The sequence below is a fragment of the Leptidea sinapis genome, chromosome 32 (genome assembly GCF_905404315.1).
Source record: "Leptidea sinapis chromosome 32, ilLepSina1.1, whole genome shotgun sequence".
In the NCBI taxonomy this organism is placed as follows: domain Eukaryota; kingdom Metazoa; phylum Arthropoda; class Insecta; order Lepidoptera; family Pieridae; genus Leptidea; species Leptidea sinapis.
In genome coordinates, this window is record NC_066296.1 from 2,288,961 (window position 1) to 2,312,372 (window position 23,412).

The 23,412-nt window shown below is 35.7% G+C and overlaps 1 protein-coding gene across 5 annotated transcripts in view; it reads right to left on the minus strand.

Moving 5' to 3' along the window:
• LOC126974520 (adenomatous polyposis coli protein-like) overlaps positions 1–23,412 on the minus strand; it is a 78,109-nt gene that overhangs the window by 36,457 nt on the left and 18,240 nt on the right. Inside the window, exon 1 of one of the 5 annotated variants that reach the window (XM_050822027.1) lies at positions 21,464–21,633. The exons of 2 other annotated variants lie outside the window; for them this stretch is intronic. The gene's annotated coding sequence lies outside the window, so the exon portion shown is untranslated. Of the gene's footprint in view, positions 1–21,459; positions 21,634–23,412 lie in introns of those variants that run through there. 2 more of the 5 variants (XM_050822028.1, XM_050822031.1) reach the window with 2 other exon arrangements.

Consider the following 23,412-nt stretch of genomic DNA (forward strand, 5'->3'; position numbering starts at 1 on the left):
ACTAGGAAAGGGAACTTGGTTTATTTGGACTGTGACGTAGAGAAGGCCACGGGTTGGAATGTTGGAACGTATGAATAACGTGGGCTACACAATTCAATTTGAAAATTTATGAACCCGCGACCTCTCGCATTCCGTGCGACCGCTCTTCCACTGAGCCAAACCTTCGAGTGAAGTATCGTTGATAAATCATGGAAGTCTTGTTCAACTCTTTTTTTTTTAAGTGATACTGTCACTTCTGGTATTAATTACACAAATTAAATTTTAGAACAAAAGAAGGGTGTCAAGTGCTTCGTACGCTATGCACGCTTAAAAGTACATAACAATCTATTATCCGTGTACATTAAAGTATCACTTACCTGTAACTACTAAGACTACTTAGACCTTGAGTAGTAAAATAAGAGTCCGAACGTTGTCCGTTATACGATATTACTTGCAAACAGAAGGATAGCTGATTGTTTCCGAATCATGTTGTATTTCTAATATATAAAATTCTCGTGTCATGGTGTTAAACTTTGAACTCCTCCGAAACGGCTTGACCGATTCCCATGAAATTTTGAGTGCATAATGGGTAGGTCTGAGAATCGGACAACATATATTTTTCATCCCCCTAAATGTTAAGGGTGGTCCACACGAAATTTTTTTTTTAAATTTGTTTGATTATGAGTCAGCATTGAAAAATACATACAACTTAAAATTTTCACCCATCTACGATCAACAGTTACTTTTGTATCGCGATTTTAATATCGGCAATACGTATGCTGGGTCAGCTAGTAATATTATAATACCATTATCTAGCACTCATAGTAAAGACTATGCTATATTATATGTATAGTGTGATTTGTATGTTGTTATATATTTACGGTGCTATTACAAAAAATAATTTAAACATCGGTTAGACGCGTGTTTTGTTAAACAGTGACCTAACAGTAAACGACGTCTAAAATGTTAAGCACGACATAAACCAAAGAGGATGTAATTACTACGTAATAAGAGGCGGGACTGCCTAAGTAAAAATTGACATTTAGTTTTGTATGAAACGTGCAGTGATTTGACATAAGTTTGAAATAGTAGTAATTATAGTATCGCGATTGGCCACGAAGTATAATCCTGCTAAGTTTGAAAGCGAACAGTTGCTTTAAAAACGGAGTGGATTTCGATTATCTCCGTTTTTTACAAGATTATAACCGTCATCTATCAATCTATCAAACACTGCACGTTTCATACAATCGGGTGAATCGCTTTTTTCTTAGAGAGTTTCGCAAGCCTGATATAAACTGAAGAGAACAGAAACAAGGAACGGAACGCAATTTTTATCATCCGGCATCATATAATCTAAATCTTCCATATGAATAATGATCTACCCGTTAGATACATCTTAGACAAGCTTCGACTCGTGTTTAAATATAAGCAATATCTAAGGATTGTTGAACGCTATACAACAGAAACACACAGATTTGTAGTACATCTTTTTTAAACAAGTGTTCAACATATTTTTAACTTTTTTTTAATAACTGAATTATATGTAGATAGGTACGACAAACAGCGTAAACAAGCTCCAAAGGTTGATGCATCCAATATACGATAATTTATATTTATACAGTTAATTATTATTACTTTAAATAAAATAGTATAATATTATTTAAACACGACTCATATATTCGATGCATTAGCACCTTACAAACTAATTTGTTATGTATATTACAGCCATTGTAAAATACTCTATTTGATTGAAAAGAGTGGCCGTTGAGTTTCTTATACTTTAACTTTTTACGAACATAATATGGTAAACTCAGTAATTTAAAAGAAATATTTGTAGTGACGACTCAAAAGAGCTTAGTTGAAGCCTAATTGAATAAAGTTCATTTGACTTTGACGGTGACGCTATTAGTAGACCAATTGAAGTGCCCCCGGTTTGATCATCCTTCACGTAGTTAGCGAATGTTTCATCAATATGTACATCATAGTAGAAAATAACAGATTTTTTTTTCTATGGAATAGGAGGACAAACGAGCGTACGGGTCACCTGGTGTTAAGTGATCACCGCCGACCACATTCTCTTGCAACACCAGAGGGATCACAAGAGCGTTGCCGGCCTTTAAGGAAGGTATACGCGCTTTTTTAAAGGTACCCATGTCGTATCGTCCCGGAAACACCGCACAAAGAAGCTCATTCCACAGCGTTGTAGTACGTGGAAGAAAGATCCTTGAAAACCGCACTGTGGAGGTCCGCCACACATCCAGATGGTGGGGATGATATCCTAACTTGTGGCGTGTCGTGCGAAGGTGGGTATTATTGAGAGTTTATAAAAAGAAAGTGAGAGTGTAATACATATTGTACCGTGAGTGATACTCGGTCATTATTGACGGTCTAATCCGTGCGACGGTAAGTTGCTCATAAAGCGCGGCCGCACGCCGACCTGTAGGCCTATTCTTGTAACAACACGAGAATAGAATCGAAACGACCTTATGTCAAAAAATTAAATTTCGTACTCTCGTAACACAAATTCAGGTCGGTTCATGAGAGGTCTACTACCAAAATCGAAAGCCGAAGTTTCGGTCCTGAACGAAAGAACGACGAACTTCGAAAAAATTATTGAAGTAAGCGTTACTTTGCGGAAATCCAAAATTATCCAAATGATTTGACTTTTCTTTAGTGTTAATTCCGCCAAAATTTGTCTTTAAACAATTCGACGGGTGTTTCGCCTCTACACGAGGCATCTTCAGGGCATGTTGACTCGCACGAATCTGGCACGAGACTCACACGATCAGTCTCCCAAAGTACTTCGGATGCGAATAGTGCAGATGGATTTCGTTTTGGAACCATAGAGACAACTATAAAAAGCGAAGTTTTTTTTTTGTTAAAATAAGGGTCGAAACAAGCAGGACCTTCAGCTGACGGTAATAGATACGCCCAGCCCATTACATAGCACTGCCGCTCAGGATTCTTGAAATACCCAAAAATTCTGAGCGTCACTACAATTGCGCTCGTCACCTTCAGACATAATATGTTAAGTCTCATTTACCCAGGAATTTTACTAGCTACGGCGCCCTTCGAACCGAAACACAATAATGCTTACACATTACTGATTCACGGCAGAAATAGGCGCCGTTGTGATACCCATAATCTAGACGGCATCCTGTACAAAGGAGCCTGGTAACTGGTGTTGCGAGGAAGGGCAACGTTTGAGACCTATCCTTGCATCTGATAACTTCATCCCTTATTACAATAAAAAAAAGCGAAGGATCATTTATAAAAAAAATATAACAAGTCCCTTAAACATCTAAGCCGCATAACAGCCACGATGAGAGATAGCCGTGTTAAAGTGCAGCCCTACCTTATCATTTAAATTAAAAGCCGGAGCTATTAAATTAGCCGGCTAGCGTGTTTCCAGCAAGATGGCGGCGCGGGCGTGCACTTCGCAATTTCCTATCGGATGGGGTCAAGTACTTTATCAACATCCATCATCCGTGAAGGTATTGGGAAACGGTATCCTTCAATACATCTAAACAATACGTCAATGCTCATTTAAACTAGGCATCGCAAGAGCGACTTACCCCACACCTAAAACATTTGAAGGTATAAGTATTGTTTCGTGAGGAATATTATTAAAGCCTTATATATATATATATATATCTTTAGGGACTGTAACTATTGAATAACCAAACTTAGAAGCAATACCTTTTTTTTTCATCATATAAATTACTAACTGACCCACAGCAAACGTTCTATTGCCAATTAAGGTAATAAGAAAATCCAATAATTAAAATTTTTGGTGTATAAAAATAGATTCAACCGTTTCGGATTCATTTCGGACCTACCAAATATATCGTGCTACAATAATTATTGTAATCGATTCTCATCTTGCATCCCTATTAATTTTGAAACAATAATATAAAAACAGCGATACAAAAATAGTTATAGACCGTAGAAGGGCGAAAATTTGAATTTGTATTGTATTTTTTAATGCTGAATCATATATAATATAATAAAAATAAAAATATTATCAAATAAATAACAAAATATATTTAGGGGTGGGTGCGAATTTTAAAATATGTAAGATCTGTCAAACGAATCCGCATTGATAAACAATTTCACGGCAAGGTATACAAACAGTTTCAATATTTTGTAACACTCAATCTAGTTATACTTTTTAATTTACATACAGATACGTCGCAAGCCGGTCTAGATATGCCAACTGTTATCATGAGACCGAGACGTTATATAAAGAAATTCATTAATATGTTGGTACGTATTACAGCCCATCTTCAAAATATACACATACTAGCTGACCTGACAGACTCTGTTCTGTCAATAGAAAAAATTCACATCATCATCATCAGCCGGAAGACGTTCACTGCTGGACAAAGGCCTCCCCCAAAGCTTTCCACGATGCTCGGATCCAACGTATTCCGGTGATCTTGACCAGATCATTCGTCCATCTTGTGGGGGCACTGCATCTTCCGGTACGTGGTCGCCATTCAAGGACTTTTCTGCCCCAACGGCTATCTGTCCGTCGAACTATGTGCCCTTCAGTTTCGCAATCATTGGGGCTATGTCGGTAACTTTGGTTCTCCTACGAATCTCCTCATTTCTGATTCGATCTCGCAGGGAAACTCCGAGCATAGCCCTCTCCATTACCCTCTGAGTGACCATGAGCTTTCTCATAAGGCCCATAGTTAGCGACCACGTCTGCGTACCGTAAGTCGTCACTGGTAACACACACTGGTTGAATACCTTCGTCGTCAGACACATTATTCGGGAATGATGTAGCCTAAAGCCATTGGAAATATACAATCATATATAATAACGAGTTAAAAATGATAAGGATGAAAATCGTATTTGTGTAAACAGCTCTTACAGTTACAACGTATGTTTGTTGCATCATTTTACATATTATATTGTAATTGAAATGATTTGTTAATCGATGTAAATGTAAATCTTGATATAAAAGAGTCGCAATGAGTTTCTTGCTACTTCTTCTCATTAGCTCAACCCTTTACGATGTAGCGGTAGATTCAATAAGAAAAATATGTTTTTGACATTCATAAGTGTCATTTCCGTGACCTACATGAATAGAGTGATTTTGATTTGATATGACAATACCGCTTAATAATTGCCAATTTTTTGAAGTATATAAAATTAAATAAAATAAAAAATAAAATTATCCTTAAGAGATAGACATATTCGGACTTTTCTGTAGACCTATAAAAGATACACAATTCCACCATACATTATTTTGTTACATCTCAAAGGGTTTAGACAGCGTTTTCGGTGAAAGCTCCCAAACGGCTTATTTTTTTTCGACACTTCCAACAATCATCATCGTTAATGTATACACAAATGTAGACAAAAACTTAACAAATTAAATACTAAAACCTTGCTCGAGAACCACGCTATCCATTTGTGAAAACAGCATGAAAATCGGTGCAGTAGTGTTTGATATTATCGCGACCAGACAGACAGACAGACGCGGCGGACGACTTTATTTTATGATATGTAGTGATATCTAGGACATATCTCCGACTCAGATATGAGTTATAACTTCAACTCATGTCTGAGGCGCAGAGTAAAGATAGCAAACTTTCGGAGTGACTTAAAATAATATCCAACAGTAAACGAATACTATATTTAAATTGTAGAAAATCATTTGATTTTATTTAAATTAAATTCTGTTTATTTCACTGAACTTAAGTGCGTTAATGTTCTAATAGAGTAGTCAAATAGACTAGTATAACATGAATTTTAGTTATGCTATTAACATAATGGATACCAAAATGAGGCCAGAGGCAAATGAGCATTCAAATCACACGAAGTAACAATTGCACGTCACCGATTACCGAATCGAGGCAGATGAAGGCTTGCGCGGAGCATAATAATTAACAGCGTAGGACGACAATCGACAAGAGGCGGAGGCATTCCATGGTGATTAGACGACCGCGACGGGTGGGCGAATGGTGCACATTTAAACAAATAAATTGTACTAAAACAGTATTATTGCATCGCCGAATCAAGTTGTCTTTTAGAATGTATGACAGTTATTTGAATAGACATGAGAAATGGAAATATATCGCCATTAATATAAACGCACTTATCACGGGGAGTGTTCCGAAGAGCTGTTTCAACTGATTCCTGCAGCCGATTCCACCACCGCACGACACAAATTAGGATATCATCCCCACCATCTGGATGTGTGGAGATCCTCCACAGTACGCATTCTTAAACATACTCCAAAGCTGTGGAATGAGCTTCCTTGTGCGGTGTTTCCGGGACGATACGACATGGGTACCTTAAAAAAAGGACATATACCTTAAAGGCTGGCAACGCTCCTGTGATTCCTCTGGTGTTGCAAGAAAATGTGGGCGGCGGTGATGACTTAACTTCAGGTAACACGTACGCTAGTTTGTACTCCTTTTCCATAAAAAAAAATTTAAGCGACTGGGAAGTATATACACTGCGCGAGAGGTTGGTCAACGATATTGTTTACCATAGTCGCTCGCGATTTTCATTTACGTGGCAATAAGACCCTTTCATACAATTACCACCTTCTCATTAAATCTCAACCGAAGAGTTTTAAATGGTAAAATGTATAACTTTAAATGTCCATTTCAGCCGGAAGAAGTCCACCTTTTTAGTCTTCCATGTTCCAATCAATGTGGCACCTCTGAAGAGACTGAAGCACCAACCCCCTACCAACTGACCCAGCCCCTCTAGCTCCATCAGTTAAATTACGTTAAGGCTACATAAAGCTTAAGTTGTGACCTAGGGCACGTTCAAAAATTATGGCATTAGATTACAATTGATTATATTGACATATTTCTAGTTTTTACTTAAATGGGTCTCGTTTTATCATATTTTCGTGATACTATTCAGTTTTTCTAGAAATACAAAGTGGTAAAACTTTAACAAAAAGAAATTGAAGTTGCAGTGAAGTTTAGCGTATATTGCTTATCAATTGTGTAAAATATCTGTTATAGAAAGGATTGATTCGTTAAGATGGCCTTGCGGTTAGTCCGTAGGCGGCCGCATAGTACCTATCGGAGATTTAAATGTGCAGTAATAAAATAGTCTGTGATTTCTGACCTTTATTTGACATGCTCCTGGTACGACTGACATATGTCCCTTAGCTCTGTTATCCAGATGGCGTCTCAACTCTCAACATATCAGGAATACGGACCTAGAACTTGGTATGTGAGCTGACCAATTTTCAGTAAAGTACAGAACTGACTATAATACGTACGCACGCCTAGATTCAGCTCAACTGTTTGATCGAAACACATTCGCGTGACCAAAGCACGAGAAAATTTTCATTTCAATAAATTGTACTAAAAATCAATAAACATTAAATTTTATTTGCAACGGTTCTTCATATTAGATTACGGGCATACCTACATAAATAGGTGATGTGAAAACTTTAGATCCCCTTTTAAACCACTTTGCTCGATTGTGGTCGTATAGTAAAAGTGTATATGGACAAGAAAAAGCAAACCAAACGAATAACATTAAAACATGTAACTACTACATATTTATAAATTAAATTAAACTTATCTGTCATTGCATATGTTTCTTTTAAAAATATCAAACGAGTCTGCTTTCCGAATTGTTTTGCTGATCACATAATATGAATAAAATTATTTGTAATTGTAATAATTTGGAATAGGTGAAAATAGTTAAACACATGCTAAATATTGACAAAAATTTTAAGTGGAAAACTCACATTATGCAGTAAGTTAAGATCAATTACTGGAAACTTATATCTATTAAACAAAATATGGAACAAGAAAACAACAAAAAAAAAACTGTTTTACTATGCTCTTGCCGATCCAACTTATTTTTTTTTTACTGAACATGTGTGACTCATGTTTTTTAAATAAAAAGGTTATCTCGACATCAAATGTTAAAGTTGCGAACACAATTTGTTAAGCTTTCATTGTGTTAATAAAATAATAATGTTTTATATTGAATAAAAAATAAAACAGTCGAAACCACACAGTTTATAAAGGGTATGTTCCGATATGCACTGCGACCACTGTACAGTGTGACGTCAATTTAGTATACTGTGAAGCCGTTCCTTTATAGCCAGTTATGCTGGTTACTATTTAAAACGGAACGCAATCCCGTATACTGTCAGCCGCATTTTTTGACGCAGCATTCAAACGAGTGTATTAAAGTTTTCTAGTTCATTACAAAAAACTGTTGCTGGAGTACTGTCAAATTAAAAATATTTGACATTAAACTGTAGGTATTGTTTATAAAACGTTAGGCACTCGAGTGGTTTTGACTGATCACGTGATCAAAGTACTGCGAGTGCCTTACCTCGAAAAAGCCAGTGCTCACAGTAGAATATGGCGGCGATTTATGACGTCATATATTTTTCTACATTGATAGCACTTCGCAGTGCTCGCAGTGCATATCGGAACATACCCAAAATATGTAGGTAGGTACAACAAAAGCATAGTAAGTGTACAAAGGATCAACCCGGAAAGTAACGAGCATTTGAATTTCACGCTAAATGTTGCAAGACAAAAGAAATGTGATTTCGACATCGAGCTATTTCCGCAGCGAGTTAATTTAATCGAGTGAAAGTGAAGTTATTACGATCGAAATTATTAATCGAAATGAGATGTAATCATTATTCGTCAAACAAAAGGTGTGTTTCTTAATCAATATTACTGAATCACAATGTAGAACTTTCTCGCTGGATGATTTTTATTAACAATTCAATTATATGACATGCGTCGATTCGATGTCGGGGCTCGCGAGCTTACTTCACGTGAATACTAACGGCCGCTTTCAATAACCTATCTATCTATACTAATATTATAAAGCTGCAGTGTTTGTTTGTTTGTTTGTTTGAACGCGCTAATCTCTGGTACTACTGGTCCGATTTGAATGATTCTTTCAGTGTTCGGTAGTCCATTTATCGAGGAAGGCTATAGGCTATGTTTTTTTTTCAAAATTGAGGATCCGTAATAAAATTGCTATTTTGTAGCACACGGTGTAAAATCGAAAACCTATGACAATAGAACAAAATGATGTACAGGCTATAATATAGGCAATATTTTATTACTTATAAAACTATCGCGTGGATTATACTTTATATGGCAAAACAACGTTTGCCGGGTCAGCTAGTCTTATATATCCTTAGTTTAATTTACTAGAGGTAGACAAATCTATCCTTTAACGCTAACTTACATTTCAATAACCTATTGATAGATAGCATTGGACTATAACTATATTGAACATAACTATGGAAAGATAAGATCGTGTCATTAAACGGTGACAGCAATGTATGCGTAAGTTAAAATAAGGATAGATAGGTTATTGAAAACGGCCGTAAGAACTGTACAAGCTTGGGGGAATCTTCCATAACTTCAGTAAACTGTAGAGACCCACTTCATAGGTATTCATAAACCGGGTCGAGTGCGAGTCCGTACATCGTACGAGATTATATTTACTTTTCGCTTTAGATACTACATTTTACCCATGTTTATGAAATGAAGGTGTAAGTTTATGAAAAGCAAACGTAAATAGTGAAGACATGTTGTGATAAAATATTACAAATTAAAAAATTAAGGTGAATGATTTAATCATTGATTGATGATTCATACTATTACCAAAGTAGAGTGAAAAAATCCGATATTCCTTTGAATATCGGATTTTTCTTTTATCTTTATAAAAGAGGTCAATATCCCTATTTTCTGTTTTTAAAGTGATAACCCTCACTTCTAGGATTAATACACAAATAAAATTTGAAAAACAAAATTTTATGAACGATGCGGAATCCTAGAAGTTAGGGTTATCACTTTAAAAACATAACATATTGTTTAGATTTACAAGATCGACATCTCAAGTCAATTTCCTAATATGCAAATATTGGGGTTGAGCAGGTTATCAACTGTAAAGTAGATCCTGTAGATGAAGCCACAACCTGAGAGTTGAACAAAGCAAACAAGATTTTATAACGAGGCGTTACTCGAACGGTTAGCTCAGTTGGTTTGAGCACCGGCACGGAACGCCGGAGATCGTGGGTTCGAGTCCCGCATCATTCATAAAATTTTGTTTTTCAAATTTTATTTGTATCCCTATTTTCTATTGATATAGATAGTTAAAATCTCATCTTATTAAAATGTGTGACTTACAGCCATTTTTATTGAATAGGAGGTCAATCGAGCGATCAGGTAAGTAATAAGTTAGTAAGTGATCACCACCGCCTTTACTCCTGCAGCAGTGTTTACTACCACTGGGAGGGTTCTTAGTTTGTTTGACTTCTTAGCCAGATCATGCAACTAACGTGCAACCACTATTAGTATTTCGATAGCGCCCTAACCCTACTCTTTGATGGTACTATCACCAAATTTTTTTTCTTTCATATTTTGATTATTTCCAGTATATATTTGACAGTGGGAGGCTCCTTCGCACTGGATGCCGGTTAGATTATGGGTACCACAAGGGCGCCTATTTCTGCCGTGAAGCAGTAATGCATAAGCATTATTGTGTTCTGGTCTGAAGGGCGCCGTAACTAGTGAAATTACTGGGCAAATGAGACATAGCATCTTATGTCCAATACTGCGAGACTTTTCCCAGACAGCCCTATAGCACCGGGAACACCACGGTGCGTTGCGCAATCAGTCGCGCCACTGCACAATGGTGTCCGTAAGCTACCAAACTAGACACCATACAGACACCAGAGTCATGACGCGTCAGAGCTGGTCGCGCCACTAAGCGGAGACCAGGTTTTTTTTATGAAAATAAGGTACGAGACGAGCAGGACGTTCAGCTCAGATGATAATTGATACGCCCTACCCATAACAATAGAGTGCCGCTCAGGATTCTTGAAAAACTCAAAAGTTTTGAGCGGCACTACAATTGCGCTCGCCACCTTGAGACATAAGATGTCAAGTCTCATTTGCCCAGTAATTTCACTAGATACGGCGCCCTTCAGACCGAAACACAGTAATGTTTACACATTACTGCTTCACGGCAGAAATAGGCGCCGTTGTGGTACCAATAATCTAGGCGGCTTCCTGTGCAAAGTAGCCTACCACTGGTAAATGTGTGTAACTCCCTGTAGAGCTGTATATATTTTGTTGGTAGCGGCGACTGGTTACGCCACCGTGGTGTCCCGGTGAATTGTATCCCTTAACATCTTATGCCTCAAGTTGACAAGCGCAATAGCGGTAGCCGATATGTTTTTTTTCTTTTTCATCGTGAGCGTGCTGTATTGCAATTGGTAGAGCATACCACTTACTACTGGTTAATGGAAAAAACACCTATGGGCTACTACATTAATAAAACAATCAATCTTACATAAATATAGCTCTACTATTTGACGACCCATATAGCCCAATGGTTAGTGACCCTGCCTACTGAGCTAGAAGTCTCGGGTTCGAATCCCGGTAGGTGCAACCATTTATATGATGAATATGGGTGTTTGTTTCCGAGTCATGGATGTTTATATGTATTTATGTATGTATATTGTATTAAATATATCATTGTCTTGTATCCATAGTACAGGCTATGCCTAGTTTCGGGCAAGATAATTTGTGTAAGTGTGTCAATATAAAAAAAATATCTCTACTAGTGCACAGCGAACTGTAATACTTACTAACACAACTGTTCTTACTTATCATAACATTATAATACATTGCTATCTTTACAATTATTGCTCTTATAGATAGTGTTCAGTAGAATTAATTAATGTGACTCATTCCTAAGCGATTCCAACATAAATGCAAAGAAATTTTAGTTCAAATATATTTTTTAAAATTGGATGTAAAATCACTTATTGAACGAAAATTTAATGAAGTAGGCGTTATTTTGCGGAAATCCATAATTATCCAAATGTTCTGAGTTTTCTTGAGTGCTAATGCCGCCAGTTTCTTGCTACTTCCTCTCATATATCAACCCTTTACGAAGTAGCGGTAGATTCAATGAGATTTTTTTTTGACATTCATATGTGTCATTTCCGTGACCTACGTGAATAAACTGAGTTTGATTTGATTTGAATATTCGTCTTCAAACATTGGATAGTTATTGAATGTCAAAACCTAACTATCACCCATTCGAAAATGTATGCCTCAGACCCGAGAAGAACGGACGCAAGATACTCAGCGCGCTTCTTTTTTTTTTAAACAAATATGTTTCTAGAATTCGCTAATGTGCCAATGAAGGCAACAGTTAAAATATTTATTTATTCAAATTCTTCTCTTAATAATACATTCATAATGAAATGAGCTATTGTTTTTTTTATGAAAATAAGGGCCGAGACGATCAAGACGTTCAGCTGATGGTAATTGATACGCCGTGCCCATTTCAACTAATGCAGTGCCGCTCAGGATTCTTGAAAAACCCAAAAATTCTGTGCGGCACTACAATTGCGCTCGTCACCTTCATACATATCCATGCATTGCATCCTGTGCAAAGGAGCCTCCCACTGGTGATTACTGTCATAGCAAGTTCATTTGACGACCTGTATAACCAAGTGGTTAGCGATCCTACCTACTAAGCTAGAGGTCCCGGGTTTGAATCCCGGTGGGTGAAGCATTTATATGATGAATATGGATGTTTGTTTCCGAGTCATGGATGTTTAAATGTATTTATGTATGTTTAAGTAAGTATATTGTATTAAATATATCAATGTCTTGTAACCCATACACACAGGCTTATATATTCTTAACTTGGGGCAAGATAATTAGTGTAAAAAGTGTGTCACTATATTATATTTGATGTCAATTCACATCAAACCCAATTAAAGAAGATGTACCATCTTCTTATTCATTCATCAGTTAAACTTTCAGTGCAAAACGAAAATAGAAATAACATTGATATACAGATTACATTAACTATTCGCCTTGGCCTACATTGCTTTGTATCTTTGAGCTAAATTTCTGGTTCGCTCACCGACGTTAGAGGAAGCTTTGAGAGTTACGAAGAGTAAAGAAAAACGTATTGCAACAAATGTTCGTATTAAGAATACTATATTCAAATATTTTTATTCAAAATAGGATGTGACGTCACTAATTGAAAGTCAAAAACTACCACCCATTCCAAAACTAATGCCTCAGACCTGAGAAGAATGGGCGCAACAAACTCAGCGGGCTTTTTTCATCAAAAAAAAAGTTTACAAAGTAATATTGTACTATTAAACTTATTGTTTAATAGCCTGAGGGCGGTCGCTCCATTCCCAATCTGTGGTATTATTAATTTTTAACTTAGTAATTTTTAGTTTTTTAAAAATTCTTTTGAATAACGTAATACTTTTGTTTTGAACATTTTCTAGAATCCTGTTGTAAAAGCATATACATCGCCCCACAAAAAACTTACTAACTCAACTTAGCCGAGTAGTAGGCATTATAAGTTTATGAGTGTTCCTGGTGTTAACGTTATGGTTATGATAGTTTCTAGCAAATTCACTTATGTGCCAATGAACATACATTACGTTATCAAGAATATATTGAGAAGCAACAGTCAAGATGTTATTAGAAAGAATAAACCGTACGTGCTATTAAATAATTTAGTTAGATTTAAGGGTTCCTTCATAGGTCTTGGTATTCAATGTTACAATATAATACCAGACAGTATACTAGGACTCACTGGGCACAAATTCAAGAAATATATTAAAGCTTCTTTGACAAAAAAGGCTAGATTATATAGAGGATAATGATGCATAGTTATTTTCTTGTTCTGTGCAGGCCACCTAACACTAGCTGACCCAGCAAACGTTGTATTGCCATATAAAGTAACTAAAAAAATTCAATAATTAAAATTTTTATTGGGGTATAAAAAATAGATGCAACCGACTCAGACCTACCAAATATATCGTACTACAATTATTGTATTCGATTGCCATCTTGCAACCCTCTTGCAGATCTGTGGTTGGAAAATAATAATATAAAAATCGCGATACAAAAATAGGTGTTGATCGTAGACGGGTGAAAATTTGATGTTGTATGTATTTTTTTAAGGTGAATCATAATAAAAAAATAAATAAACAAAAATGTATAAATAATATTTGAGGGTGGGACACCCTTATCATTTAGGAGCCGTTTTGAAGGAGTTTGGTAACAAACACTGGGACGCGAGAATTTTATATATTAGATCTTAAATAGGCTAACTTGTTATATAATTTAAAAAATAGGCTGGAACTTTCGTATCAGTTCTTCTCCCCATGTCAAATCTCCTTTACGAACTGATGCAGCATCATGACGTTTACCAAGTGTTGTTGCAATATATTATGTTATTGTCACTCTTCTTCTCATGCTCGGGTTTGTACTTATATGTTGCAGTTGAAACACCCTTCGAATATAGTAATGAAGTAGTATGTTTGACTTTAACTTTGCTAAGTGAAGTTTTATAACCTTTGCGCAAACCTGAAGTTTAATATAACTGTAACTGATTTTTGTAAGTATTATCAGCCCTGTCTCTCACTCCACGTGTAAGTATCGAAATCGTTAGTACGTGCGGTGGCCTCTACAGAATAGGCCAGCCAGTAGGGACTCACGAGCAGTGGCGTACGCGCGAGCCTGTCATCTACTTCAGAGATCCGACCGATTTTTTTTTAAATGGAGACACATAAAAAAGAACAGCATATTAAAGGTCATTGTGATCCGAATTAAAATTTATTAAGCAGCCTAAAGACGCTGAAACAATCTGATTTAAAGTGATCATAATTATTATGAAACTAGCTGACCCGACACACGTTGTTCTGTATATAATAAATAAAATAATGTTTTTTATGAATTTGTCAATAATATTTTATAACATCAAGAATTGCTTCGTAAAAATGCACCCTGTTGTTGTAATGAAATTGTTTCACACCATAACTGTCAAACCGTTGCGTCAATAAATTCGACGGGGTACGCATCAATGGAAAAAAAATTTGTTGTTTTTATTTAATTCCGAGCATTTTACTATTTATTTACCTTTTAAATCTTCCCTGTACTTCCACAAATAATTCAAGACCAAAATTAGCCAAATCGGTCCAGCCGTTCTAGAGTTATAGCGAGACTAACGAACACCAATTCATTTTTATATATATAGATAGATTACCATTTACGATTGCTATCTATCTTTTTTTTTTTTTTTAATTTATTTAATCTAAAACCTATACTTATACGTAATTGTCAATCCCTACTCTGAGCCTATACTAAGTAGGCTGTGTTTCGTTTTTCGTACTTAGATCAAAGCCGACCGCAAAAAAGGTTAATCGTTATTGTTAATTTAATACCAAAGAGGACGTGTGCAAGTCTAGCTCTCGCGCAATAGTTCTAGTTTAATATGTATTACCTACCTATTTAAATAGTTTTTACTTTTTGAAGGAAAAATGAACTATTATCTTCAACATATTATGTATGTTTAACAGCGAAAGAATATTGTTTTAATATTACGATTACATACCTATTTATATTATAGAAAAAACTGAGCTATTTTTATAAGATGACCTTATACTAGGTAGGTACAGTTTTAGATAAAGAAGACAACCCTAACGTCGTCAGAAGAGGTAAGAGTGACGCGATAGAAAGAGAGGCAACTTCTAGGTGAATAAAAATGTAGGTTAGTAGCGCTGTGCGATCTGAATTACACCTTATTGTATGACCGCAAGAGTTCCTATTTCTTTAATTGATTTTGCCGAGTATTTTCTACATACATAATAGTATAAGATTTAGGACATAAACGTGAATCAGTTGCATGGTGTGGCAGTGCATTAAATATAAACAAACACAGATTAATTTTAAGGCGACACTAAATGCCAGCGACCTTGAGCGATATGAGTTCACGGCTGCCGGCCCGCCATCTATATAACAAAGCCAATATTTTCAAAATTCTTGCGTGGAAAACAGTTTATATGCTTACAATCCTCGTTATCCACTACTAATCTGAATAAATGAACCTACACAAAAAAGTACAAGCTATAAGAATAACTTTTCTGAGTGAAGTACCAAAAAAATGCGTCACGCCTTGCCATAAAACTTGTTTAACTTCAAAGAAAAGTGGTAGTTCAAAAAGGCTCGGCAGTGTTAACTATAACCAACAGCAAGCATTAGCAACCTACAAATAAGACTTCAGGATATGTGTAACAGGATTAAGTAGTGTTCATAGCTCGAAATGCTATATTTTCACCACAAAACTTGTCTAAAAACACCATGTTTGCGTGTTTTTTTCTTACTCTTCGCCTTAACATGTTATATTCATCAATGAGCAGCTCGTATGTCATTAACGGCCCTCGACGCCAGTAAAATAATAGTTAAGCTCAATACCGCCGGCCATACAGTGCTGAGTGACCCCTTTACAAGAAGCTCTATTTTAGTGGGTGACGCACGGTTCCACTCAGCTGTAAAGTGAAATGTGTGAGCCCACTGCGATACTAGATTATATTTATTGTATATTTTGAAATTATACTTCTTTAGGCGCGTTATGAAAAAATGACGAGATTGAAATTTTCTCAAAAGTAATAGGTTGAAGTTGGTTCCTAAAATTTTCTTAAGTTTGCGACATTCGTTAAATTTTTTTTTTGGTTTATTCGTCCATTATTGGGACAGGCAAAAGGTACAAGCCCGTACAGCCGAATTCGTTATTTAATAATTAATTGTCGAAGCCATCGTTGCAAGAATGTAACAATATTGTTCGTTCTCCAAACGTAGCACAACAATAGCACGAGGAATAAATAATTTTAAGGATTTTTGCTTTGTTAGGCCAAAGAAGTGCAACTTCTTGCGTGCATAAGTACACACACACACTTTTTTTAAAAAGGCAAAACAGTTTAGTTGTAGTAAGTACATTAATTATAAGCGCATGCGCGATCGAGCTCATACAGTCGGCACAAATAAAATTTATACAGCAAGGAAAGTGCAGAGAATTGACATACAATAAGGTGATTCAATTTTATCAAAAAATTGATGCTAAGATAATTCAAACGTCTAGATGGTCTCTTGCTGTTAGACAACCGATAAAAACAGGCCAGATATATTAGTTTAGCGTGAGTGACAAGCTACGTACGAGTGTAAGCACTCGCGATTTGTGTGACACTTTGTGTTAGTGTGCGTGAACAGCTCAAAATAGAGGTTAGTTATAAAGTTTTTTTTTCGACGTTTTCACAGTTGTCATAGTCTATCTAGACGCATAAATACATATAACATACATATAATCACGCCTCCCGTAGGGGTAAGCAGAGACCACATCTTTGCTTGCTACAGTTTCAGACCACAACGTTTCCTTATCTCACTGTTTCTTATCCTGTCACTCAGTTTAACTCCTAACATACTTCTCGACGCTCTCATCTCAACTGCATTTATTCTGCTTTCATGTTTCTTCTGCCATACCCAACTTTCACTTCCTTACATGAGTTTTGGAATCAACACCCCCTCATGCACAGCCAAACGTGCCTTGCTAGACACCTTCCGACTGTTCAAAAAGGAGTGCAAAGCTCCATTCACCATGTTTCCGGCATTCACTCTTCTTTCAATATCACTCTCACTCTCTTACGTATAAATGATCTAAGCATTAATGATTAAAACCGCTTCACTTTATTACGAAAAAAAGGCATTTATTTTCTCAAAATTGATTCCTTTAGAATTCTTTTTGATGTCATTTCTAATAACTACTAGATACTACTACCGCTTCGGAAACAAATGGCGCTCTGAGAGAGAAGAAGCGGCGCAAGAAACTCTCCCAGCATTCTTTTTTTGAGCTCTTTTCAATAAAAATATACAATATTGTACAGTCATTTCTATCGCTATAAAATAATCACAATCTAGTCCCAGGCTATCCGATCATTTAGATATTCAGCAGTGGAGTAATAGGATTTACGACAGAGCCATTTTTTTATAAAACATTTAAATTTATTTATAGATAATGCCTGAACAGTGGCTGGGACTTTATTATAGAAGTGTATACATTTACCCTTAAAGCTATTATGTATCTTATAAAGATTTTTTTTTATTATATTAAGAATATTTTAACCCATAAACCTATAAATATATATGCTCGAATTAAGTAACATTATGCGGGTAAGTAGCACAATGAAGAGCGCTCCTATAGACTCCACTATTATTAGTAGGTCTATTTGGGCTAGTGAGTCACCGGCGACCCGAACGAGTACTGTCACCGACACATTCAATAATCAGTGAAGCAATAACTTATTACGTGAAGCAGATTGTTAGATGTATGCGATAATTCATTATTGAGATCATGCATTAATTAATAATGCTGCATAACTTTCTAGACGACAGTATGACTGGTAATCCCAACTCATATAATAAATGTGAATGTAAATTCCCAGACGAGGCAAGTAATTTTTAGAAAATCTTTGAATGCAGAATTACTAACATTTAAAAATAACATGAAGTCTTCTTTCATTAAAATACCCTATCTACGATATTTAAGGTACTTTTTCCTTCATGTCCCATAGCTTTGGGACACCCTGTATATAGTATTATACTTTCCGACCTATAGCTTCTGACAATAATATAAAGTGAACACGAGACGTGAATTATCAGCGCGCACGCATCATGTTAATTCCGATTGCAATACATATTTTGTGTGCGAGTGTCCGCAGCTACACGCACGCTCTCTCGCGCCAGGTCGTTACTCCACCGTACGTTTGGTAACAAATACTATTTAAGCCTAGGTCAAGAGCGGGCCGCTTTCCAAAATATCTTTCTTTTACGGTCTCAGGTAATGAAAAAGTAAAAGTAAGGTAGTAAAAAGTAAAAAAGGAAGACCATTTCAAAGTTCTACTGTGTCTGTATCCTTCTAATCGTAAAGACTTAGTCGATAAAAAGAAACACAAATTAAATTTTAAAACAACATTTATGAACGATGGACGAACCCGTGACCTCTCGCGTTCCGTGCGAGCGCTCTTCCACCGAGCCAACTGTTCGAGTGACGTAAAGTTCATAAATGTCTTTGTTTATATCTCAGGTAGTCGTTTCATACACAGGATCTACTTAACGGTTATTTATTTTTTAATTTATGAAAATAAGGGACAAGACAAGCACGACGTTCATCTGATGGTAATTGATACGCCCTGTCCATTACAATGCAGTGCCGATCAGGATCTTGTAAAATCCAAAAATTCTGAGTGGCACTGCCTACAATTGCGCTCGTCACCTTGAGACACAGCTACGGCGCCCTTCAGACCGAAACACAATAATGCTTACACATTACTGCTTCACGGCAGAAATAGGCGCCGTTGTAGCACCCATAATCTAGCCGTCATCCTGTGTAAAGGAGCCTCCCACTGTACCAAATACAAATTAAGTTGCCATGAAATGTCCGAGGTAAATAATTTTAGTTAAAAGCAATATCCTAAAGCAATTACTAACATGGTGATATATTAGTTAGGATTCTGTGAGTTCATCTATGAATAATTCAGATAAGCAGCTGTTAGTATATGCAGATGGAATGTATGTTTATAGTACGTTAACTTAGCACCGGCGTGGTGTTAATATGTTTATAAACAACGAGTGATATGAAACAGACGCGGGAACGGATAGGATATCATCCTCACCATCTAGATGTGTGGCGGTCCTCCACAGTGCGGTTTTCAGGGAGCTTTCTTCCACGTACTACAAAGCTGTTGAATGAGCTTCCTTGTGCGGTGTTTCCGGGACGTTACGACATGAGTACCTTAAAAAAAAGCGCGTACACCTTCCTTAAAGGCCGGCAACTTGTCTTGTGATTCCTCTGGTGTTGCAAGAGAATGTGGGCGGCGGTGATCACTTAACACCAGGTGACCCGTACGCTCGTTTGTCCTCCAATTCCACAAAAGAAAAACAGCTGTTATGTTCTCGAATATTATTTTTTTTGGCAGCGATTGTTCGATCAATGTTGCGGATACTTTTACATATGTACCTACAAATATTATTGAAGTTCTACTTCTTAAGGCGCGTTATGAAAAAGTGATAAGAGTGAAATATTAAGATGCAGAAGCATTTAAAAAAAATTCAATAATTAAAATTTTTGGGATATAAAAGCAAACCGATTCTCAGATCTACCAAATGTATCGTACTACAATAATTATTATATTGCAACCCTATTGTGGATCTTTGCATAGAACAGAATAATTTAAAAATTGCGATACAAAAATAGTTGTAGATCGTAGAAGAGCGAAAACTTGAAGTTGTATGTATTTTTCAATGCTGATTCATAATAAAATAAAATATTTGGTCGTGGGTTACCCTCATCATTCAGGGTACCTACTATGCACACAAAATTTCATACAAATCAGTTTAACCGTTTAACTGAGGAGTTTGGTACCAATTACCGCGACACGAGAATTTTACATATAAGATTGTAGAAAATTTATTGAAATAGGCGCTACTTTGCGGAAATCCTTAATTATACAAATTATTTATGTTTTCTTCGGTGTTAATTCCGCCAATATTTGTTTTTAAACAATTCGACACGTGTTTCGCCTCTACACGAGGCATCCTCAGGACGTGTTGTCTCGCCAAAATCTGGCACGAGACTGTTTTAAAGCCACAATAGCATCTACCTATTTAGTAAATAAATAATAATGTATTCCAAAGTATTTTATCACAATATTGTATTTTAATATTTACCGCTATGAGTGTCGGTAATTTTTCCGCCAACTGAAAGCGATAGTGCCGTAGACGCGAATCATTTTATACTTTCTATTACAAACCAATTAAAATACTAATAAAAACCGGCGCGTTTACCGCATAACTCTCGCTGATGCAATATATATATATATAAATAGGTATTTAAATTGAAAATAACGCTCATGTACCTCTGAAATAAAGATACGAAAGGTTATAAAGGGAGCGTATCTTAAATAAAATAGATACAAAACTACCTACAAAATGTCTATTAAACATAAGATGTTGTCTCATTTGCCCAGTAATTTCACTACCTACGGCGCCCTTCAGACCGATCACCGAAACACAGTAATGCTTACACATTACTGCTTGACGGCAGTAATAGGCGCCGTTGTGATACCCATAATCTAGCCGGTATCCCGTGCAAAGGAGCCTCCCACTAGTAAAAAATATATCTATATATCTGCTCAAAGAGTCATCGTCGAGAGCTTAAAATTGATGTAAAATTACATTACATCACTCTCCATTTATTATTGAAATCTTTTACTCAGATTTGTGACGTCATGACTTTAATAACCCTTTTAAACTAGAGGCCACCATTTTCAAAGATTTGGCTATCTCGTTTACATGGGTAAGTTTTTCCCGATATTTCAGGCTGTTTCTTACCGGACAGTTTTGTTCTGAAATCTTTTAGAAATGGAACTGAAGAACTGAACATAACATTAGAACACAATATGATGGTAACCAGTCCTCAAATATCTTTAAATATTGTTAGAAAATACTTTAATTCTAGTTTGTGATATTTAACGCTTAATAGCTCTTAATAATAATGAATAAAACCTACACAAAAAGTTTATCCAAAACTACCAACGCAACTAAACAAAAGGTATTTTAAATATACCCACAAACTGTCAGCACTCCATCACTGCACACGAACGCACCAAACTAAAGCACATCACAAGTCACAACTCGCAAGCACACAGTGATCGGTGATGATGATGAGTGTCGATGCACACAACACACGAAGCCATTCGCAGCGAATACGACCGCGACCGATGCTATGAAATGTCTGTTGACTACTGAGTGGCGAGTAGTGTAGTGACAGTTAAGCAGCGCGTACGCAATGCATTGTGACTCATCTAGGGTTGTCACTCGATTGCATTAATTTTAAAATAATTAATTCTACCAGCTGCAACGAATTGGTATAGCGGAGTATGGCGGGTGTAAAGATGCATACAGAATTGGTAGAAAATGGATAAATATTCGTTCTAATTTTATTTATTTGTCACAATAAGTATAAAAAGTTCCAACATACCGATGAAAGGAAGGAATGTTTCTTTCCGCCACTACTTTAAACCCCTCAAGAGGTGATTGCTGGAATTATATAAATATAAATGGGTTTATGATGTTAATGATGAATGTCGAGATTGCTTATTTTGAAAAAAATGCGTGCGTACAAAGTACACATGTCAGATGTGAAACTTGTTGGCAAACTAATCTATATATATAAAAATGAATTGCTGTTTGTTAGTCTCACTAAAACTCGAGAACGGCTGGACCGATTTGGCTAATTTTGGTCTTGAATTATTTGTGGAAGTCCAGAGAAGGTTTAAAAGGTGAATAAATAGGAAAATGCTGCTAAATTAAATAAACACAACAAATTTGTTTATCCTTTGATGTGACCATACATAATTTCTATTAGTGAATTTATTGACGCACGGTTTGACAGTTCTGCTGTGAAATAATTTCATTACGACAGCTGGGTGCATATTTTATGAAGTAATTTTTGATGGTATGATATATTATTGACAAATTCATATAAAAACATTATTTTATTTATTATATACAGAACAACGTCTGTCGGGTCAGCTAGTTTTTAATATTAATTTCGTATATAATATATATAACTAATCTGTTCTCTAAATCTAATGATTTTGGTCAATATTAGCCATTATTAATATTTTTTTTGTCATTAAAATTTAGAAAACAGAATTTATGAAATATATTTTATTTTATATTTTTTGTGAAATAATACTTTAGATTCTTGAATGACGAGTGGCAAATTAAAATGCCACATGTTATTTGTAAATATAAAAATCACCTAACTTCCAACCGAATTAACATTGTAATTTAACAATAAGATAAATATTTTACTTAGTCTGAACAACTGCTTAGTATAGGATGATTTACAAATATATCACAAAATGTTTATTTATAAATTTAACTCACTGTTTACACTAATGATAATGTAAATTATTACAAAAGATCTGCGTTTACTGAAGTACAAGACGTTATACGACAGAATTGCCATCTAAGGTTCTAATATTTAATTACTAAACGAATACATCATCCAATAGCGTGTATTTTTTCTAGATCTCCCTTTCTCTCTCGCTCTTTCCCTAATTTCGTTCTATGGCTATGTGCTTCATGTTACGTTCACCCTTTGTTCCTCTCTCTCAATCGCTCTCTCCCTCTTAATGTAAACGTAAATTTTTTATCCTCATGCGCTCAAAGAAGTATACTTCAAAAAGAACTACAATAATTGCACATACAAATACAAGTGCACATAATAACACACGTATAGTAAATTAGAAGCAAATCATCATCATAACTAGTGTTCATGTCTAATAAATAATTCAATGAAAACTTGTGATAACATTCATATATAACATCTTCATAGCTTTAATATGTTATATTTTTATTTTTGTATTTTTCAGCTATTTGTATTATATTTGCAAATTTTTATTGTTAAGGTTTAGAATAATTAATGATTAGTGTAAAATTAATAGTGTATCTAATAATACTTGAATAAATAAATAATATGTAAGTGGTGGCAGCCCTAACGCCGGTACGC